This window comes from Macaca nemestrina, chromosome 2 (assembly GCF_043159975.1).
Source record: "Macaca nemestrina isolate mMacNem1 chromosome 2, mMacNem.hap1, whole genome shotgun sequence".
In the NCBI taxonomy this organism is placed as follows: domain Eukaryota; kingdom Metazoa; phylum Chordata; class Mammalia; order Primates; family Cercopithecidae; genus Macaca; species Macaca nemestrina.
In genome coordinates this window covers 197,133,962-197,140,443 of record NC_092126.1, presented here as the reverse complement: position 1 = coordinate 197,140,443, position 6,482 = coordinate 197,133,962, and positions in this window count along the sequence as shown.

Sequence of the window (6,482 nt, the reverse complement as noted above, 5' to 3'; positions counted from 1 at the left end):
GGATTTACATTCTTGGAGGTATGTCAAAGGGAGGCCGGGCATGGTGGCCTGTAATCTCAGCACTTTGGAAGGTCGAGGCGTGTGGATCACCTGAGGTCAGGAGTTCGAGATCAGCCTGGCCAACATGGTGAAACCCTGTCTCTACTCAAAAATACAAAAAAATTAGCTGGGTGGTGCATGCTGGATAGTCCCAGCTACTTAAGAAGCCGAGGCAGGAGAATAGCTTGAACCTGGAAGGCAGAGGTTGCAATAAGCCAAGATAGCACCACTGCACTCTAGCCTGGGTGACAAGAGTGAAACTCTGTCTCTAAATAAATAAATAGATGTCAAAGGGAGATAAAATCTAGAACTATGGAAATATCCCATGGAATGAAACAGTGAAATACATTTTTTCCCAGTGAATTGCATTGACATTCCAAAAGATAAGAACCCAGGGCCCAGAGGAAATATGTTCCCATTAAGGAGATTCAGTTTTAAAGGGAAGCAGGTAATGTGTATATAAGCTCACAAATTCCTATTTTTAGGGTTTCTCCTTTTTGGTTTATATACACAGGCCTATCTGTCTGTCTTTCTGCATCACCCCGGACAGGGAAATGTTTGGGAGAAAAGGAAAGAATGTGCTTGTAAATCATGTGTTTACTTTCTGGATAATATGAATAAATACAAACTTTCAAAAATGATCATTATCAATAGAGCAAAAATAGAAAAAGACCAAAGCTTTTATACCAAAGTTACTTCTTACAAATTACTGATGACATTAAAAGTGTTTGGACTGTTTTCTCCTAAATGGATCCATAGTCATTCGTTTGAACTCTTAAATATTTTATTAATGAGAAAAAAATGGGGACACATTTTTGGGCTGATACAGCTGAAGGGAAGCTTTTGTTATTTAAAATTTGGGGCAGGGAGTATTTAGGAGAAAACGTAATTATTTTCTGTTCATCAACAGAAGGATGAAAGCTCTACTATCTCTCATTCAGCCTTGGGCAGTATAAATTTTGAAACCCTATTAAGTGACTTGATCATTTACTTCCATACTTCTTGTCTGTAAAATTTTCTTCAGCTTTGATCATAAGGAACACTTTTTAAAAATATGCTGTGCTTTCAATGTTGTGTCTACCTTGATTTTTTCTTATCTCTGTCGTATACCATACTTCAGTGTAAGAAGTTTAGGGGAACTAAAGGAAATAAGCTACCTGATCCTCTGTCATCCACGTAATTTCTCCTGTTCTTATAAAAGAGAATAGAGCAGGGAGTTATCACCCTACTCTGACGCCCATGTAATGCCTGATTATGAAAGACAGTCATTCTGCGAAGCTCCTTTCTGTTTAGTGTGATCAGTTCAGACAGCTTTCAGAGACAGACACTAGGAGTCAGATTCTTTATGAAATAAATGGAAAAATCTTCATCCTTTGAGGATCTACTTTTCTTTATGGATCTTCTATCAGGGATTAAATTGTGATAATTTTTACAATTTTATCAATAACTAATGAGTCTACATTGTTAGCAATTATGTCCTTAGTTGAGAGACAAAACATTGACACATTCAGTTTAAGTTTTCACAAAATATTCAAAACATACAAACTCCATAATAATTTTTAAAAAGCTAAAAGATTTATCGGTTTTTATATAGGGTAGAAGGTTTCTATGTGAGAAAAAAGGAAGAAGATAAAAATAAAAATAAAAGAGAAAGTTGAAAGTAAAGGGATAAAAAATAGAGGGTAGACAATGGGGAAAGAAAGGTGAAAAGTTGAAGTATGTTTTCAAATATCACATAAACATATTATGTCATGCTTAACAATGCATAATGTATTGAAATGTATTAGTTTGAACAATGACAGTATTCTTTTAGTTTTTGCTTCATTCATCATGTTTTCAGTAAAACAATAATATTCAGATTAATGTATACTTTATAGCTTTTATATGTTGATATATGTGGAGAATTTTAGTGACAACTAATGATAACAATTTAGTCAACATTTATTGAGAATTTACCATGTCACAGATACACTGGTTCTTTGACAAATGTATAATGACATATACCAGCCATTATAGTGTCATACAGAGGAGTTTCACTGCCCTAAAAATCTTCTGTACTCAGCCCATTTCTCTCTCCCTGTCTCCTAACCTCTGGAAACCACTGATCCTTTTACTGTCTCTATATTTTTACCTTTACCAGAATGGCATGTAATTAGAATCATCAAAAATACTAAATACTAAATCATTAGTATTTAGCCCTTTCAGTTTGACTTCTTTCACTTAGTAACAAAGTTTCCTTGATGTGTTTTCATGAATTGATAGCTCATTTATTTTTTGTGCTACTTAATATTTCATTGTCTGGATGTTCCCCTGTCTATTCATTTACCTGTTGAAGGACATCTTGGTAATTAAGAATAGAGCTGTCAAACATTTGTTTGCAGGTATTGGGGGCATAATTTTTCAACTCACTTTGGTAAATACCAAAATGTTGAATTTCTGGGTTATATGCTAAGAGTATGTTTGCTTTCATTTTAAGAATTCCAATGTGTTTTTAAAAGTAGCTCTACCATTTTGCATTCCCACCAGCGAGACTTGAGAGTTCCAACTGAACCGCAACTTTGCCAGCATTTGGTGTTTTGTTTTGGAGACATATTCATTATTGATCAGAAAATATTATATAATAAGAAAACGTTATTAGAAACTTAGAGGACTTGGCCAAAATTTCACCCGGATGTATTGAAGTTCTAGTCACACAAATTAATGTAAATAGAAAAGGAGTGTCAAAAACCGTCCCTGAGTATTGTATCTCAGGAGTGACACTTACACACTGTATTATAAAATTAAGATATCTTCACTGTATATAATTCAGATTACTTTAGATTTAATACAGTACATCTACTTATGCTTTGACAGACACTTGTAGATTAAATTCATCCTGCTTTTTCAAGAAGTTGGGGACATACAAATGTATTCACCTAAGTTAATATTCAGTATCCATTAGTTTATTCTTTATTTTTGGATTTAAAATTTATGAAATACGGTGTTGTGATGTACTCTTTAGTCCCAGCTACCTGGGAGACTGAGGAGGGGGAATGGCTTCAACCCGGGGGTTAGAGCTTGCAGTGAGCCATGATCATGGCATTGCACTCCAACCTGGGTGGCAGAATGAGACCCTGATGCTAATAATGAAATAAATAAATAAATAAATAAGCAGACATTTACTCAGTGCTTTACCTAGAATACGCCAGGCATTTGTTAAACCTGGGAATAAATGTATGAATAAATTTTGGCTTTGTTTAAAATAATGTATTAGTCCCAGTTGTTTTGGTCAAATGTGACAGAAACACCACTCAGACTGCTAAAGCATAAATGGGAATTTATTGCTCAAATACCGAGAGCTCAGTAGCCGGCTAGCTTAAGGAGTTTAGAGTTCTTTACATGTTTTTTCCTGCTTCTGTCTCTTTTTTTCATTGTCTCTCTCCTTCAGAATTTATCATTTTATTTTATCACCCTTCTTTTTTGACACAGATGAATTCCACTGGGGTGGTGAAGATGAGAACACTGCTACAAACAATTCCAGGAATACACCATTTCTATTTATAGTCTCAGAGAAAAAGAGAGCTTTTCTCTCTGTTCACATACCCTTAAACCCTGATTTGGCTTACTTCAGTTGAGCTTATTCTCATCTCTATGGGTTTTTGTGAATTATAATGCCTTGAGTTAGAAGGTGGCATTATGTTGAGTGGGTACAATAAGTGTTTCCATCCAGATAATTTGAAGTACTCACAAGGGTCCACCAGGTATAATCATATAATACTTTAATCAATATAACGATATGCCATAGTAGGATAAAGGAAGCACAGGCAAGCATTGTGGACCCAAAGATTTTTCAGTACCCTTTTATAGTTGCACAAAAATGCTTTATCTCTGAATTATGCATTACCAAGATATGTTCAAGAAATTTTTGTTTCAAAAGTGCTTCGGCAAAAGTTTCAGTGGGCTCATCTATGTGCCGTTGATCACGTGACCAAACCAGGCTGTGTCATCAGTTACAACAGGAATAAACTACCAATCTATACATCCCAAAACACTGTAAACAACTGACTTTAAGTACCACAAGGGGAATACGAACCTTAAACAAAAGATTGTGAGTTATCATTTAACTTCATTATTCTTATCTTAGTCAAGAGTTAGTACTAGGCTTCAGATATTGCCAGAAGTAAGCATAGAACTATGGTAGTCTAACTGAAAGATAACTTTACCTTATAGAAAGTGTGTTATATGTGTTATAGGATATGAGGAGGGTGATATGATTTGGCTCTGTGTCCCCACCTAAATCTCAGCTTGAATTGTATTCCCTACGTGTTGAGGGAGAGAGGTGATTGGATTACGGGGGAGCTTAATCCATGCTGTTCCCATGCTAGTGAGTTAATTCTCATGAGATCTCATGGTTATATAAGTGTTTGACAGTTCCTCCTACACAGTCTTCTCTCTCATTTGCTGCCATGTAAGACATGCCTGCTTCCCCTCTGCCATGAGTGTAAATTTCCTGAGGTCTCCCCACCTATGCAGACCTATCAGTTAATTAAACTGCCTTTCTTTTTATCAGTGTGAAAACAGATTAATACAGTAAACTGATACCAGAAGTGGGGTACTGCTATAAAGGTACCTGAAAATATGGAAGCAGCTTTGAAACTGAGTAACAGGCAAAGGTTGGAACAGTTTGGGGGGCATAGAAGAATACAGGATGAGGCGGAAAAGTATGGAACTTCCTAGAGACTTGTTGAATGGTTTTGACCAAAATACTGATAGTTATATGGACAACAAAATCCAGGCTGATGTGGTTTCAGATGGAAACGAGAAATCTATTAAGAACTGGAGAAAAGGTCGCTCTTGCTATGCTTTAGCGAAAAGACTGGTGTCATTTTGCCCCTGCCCTAGAGAACTGTGGAACTTTGATCTTGAGAGAGATGATCTGAAATTAGAACTTATGTTTAAAAGGGAAGCAGTACATAAAAGTTTGGAAAATTTGCATCTTGACAATGCAGTAGAAAAGAGAAACACATTTTCTGAGGTGAAATTCAAGCCAGCTGCAGAAATTTACATAAGTAACCACGAGCCAAATGTTAATCATTAAGATATTGGAGAAAATGTCTACAGAGCATGTCAGAGATCTTGGTGGTAGCTTCTCCCATCACAGGCCCAGAGGCCTAGGAGGAAATATGGTTTCATGGGCAAGACCCAGGGTACCTGCTATTCTATGCAGTCTTAGGACATGGTGCCCTGCTTCCCAGCCCGTTCAGCACCAGTTGTGGTTAAAAGGGGCAAAAGTACAGCTCTGGCTGTTGCTCCAGAGGGTGCAAGCTCCAGGTCTTTGTGACTTCCACATGGTGTTGGGCCCAAAGGTGCACAGAAGTGAAGAACTGAAGTTTGGAAAACACTGCCTAGATTTCAGGGGATATTTGGAAACGCCTGAATGTCCAGACAGAAGTTGGCTTCAGGGGTGGAGTACTCATAGAAAAACTCTGCTAGGGCAGTAAAAGGGGAAATGTGGGGTTGGAACTCACACAGAATCTGCACTGGAGCACTGCCTAGAGAAGCTGTGAGAAGAGGGCCACCATCTTCCTGACCCCAGAGTGGTAGATCCACCAACAGCTTGCACTATGGGTCTGGAAAAACCACAGGCACTCATGCCAGCATGTGAAGGAGCTGCCCAAGGCCATGGGTGCCACCCCTTGCATCAACATGCCCTAGATGTGAAAAATAGAGCCAAAGGAGATCATTTTGGAGTTTAAGATTTAATAACTGTCTCACCGGATTTTGGACTTGCATGGGGCCTGTAGCTATTGTTTTGGCTAATTTCTCCCTTTTGGAGTGGGACATTTACTCAGTGCTGTAGCCCCATTGTATCTAGGAAGTAAATAACTTGCTTCTGATTTTACAGGCCTATAGGCAGAAGGTACATGCCTTGTCTCAGATGAAACTTTGGACTCGGACTTTTGGTTAATGCTGGCATGAGTTAAGACCTTGGGGGACTGTCAGAAAGGCATGATTGGTTTTGAAATATAAAAAGACGTGAGATTTGGGAGGAGGCAGGAGTGGAATGATATGGTTTGGCTTTGTGTCCCCATCCAAATCTCATCTCAAATCTTTCCTCATGTTTAAGGAAGGAGGTGATTGGATCATGGGAGTAGTTCCCTCTGTGCTGGTCTCATGAGAGTGAGTGAGTTCTCACAAGATGTGATGGTTTTTATCAGTGTTTGACAGTTCCTCCTGCATACTTTTCTCTCTCACCTGCCAACATGTAAGATGTGCCTGCTTCCCCTTCCAACATGATTGTAAATTTCCCGAGGCCTCCCAACCCATGCGAAACCGTGAGTCAATTAAACCTTCTTTCTTTATAAATTACCCAGTCACAGGCAGTTCTTTATAGTAGTGTGAAAATGGACTAATAGAGAGGGTATCTTTTCTTATGGTGGAAAAATCTGAACAAGTTATTATGC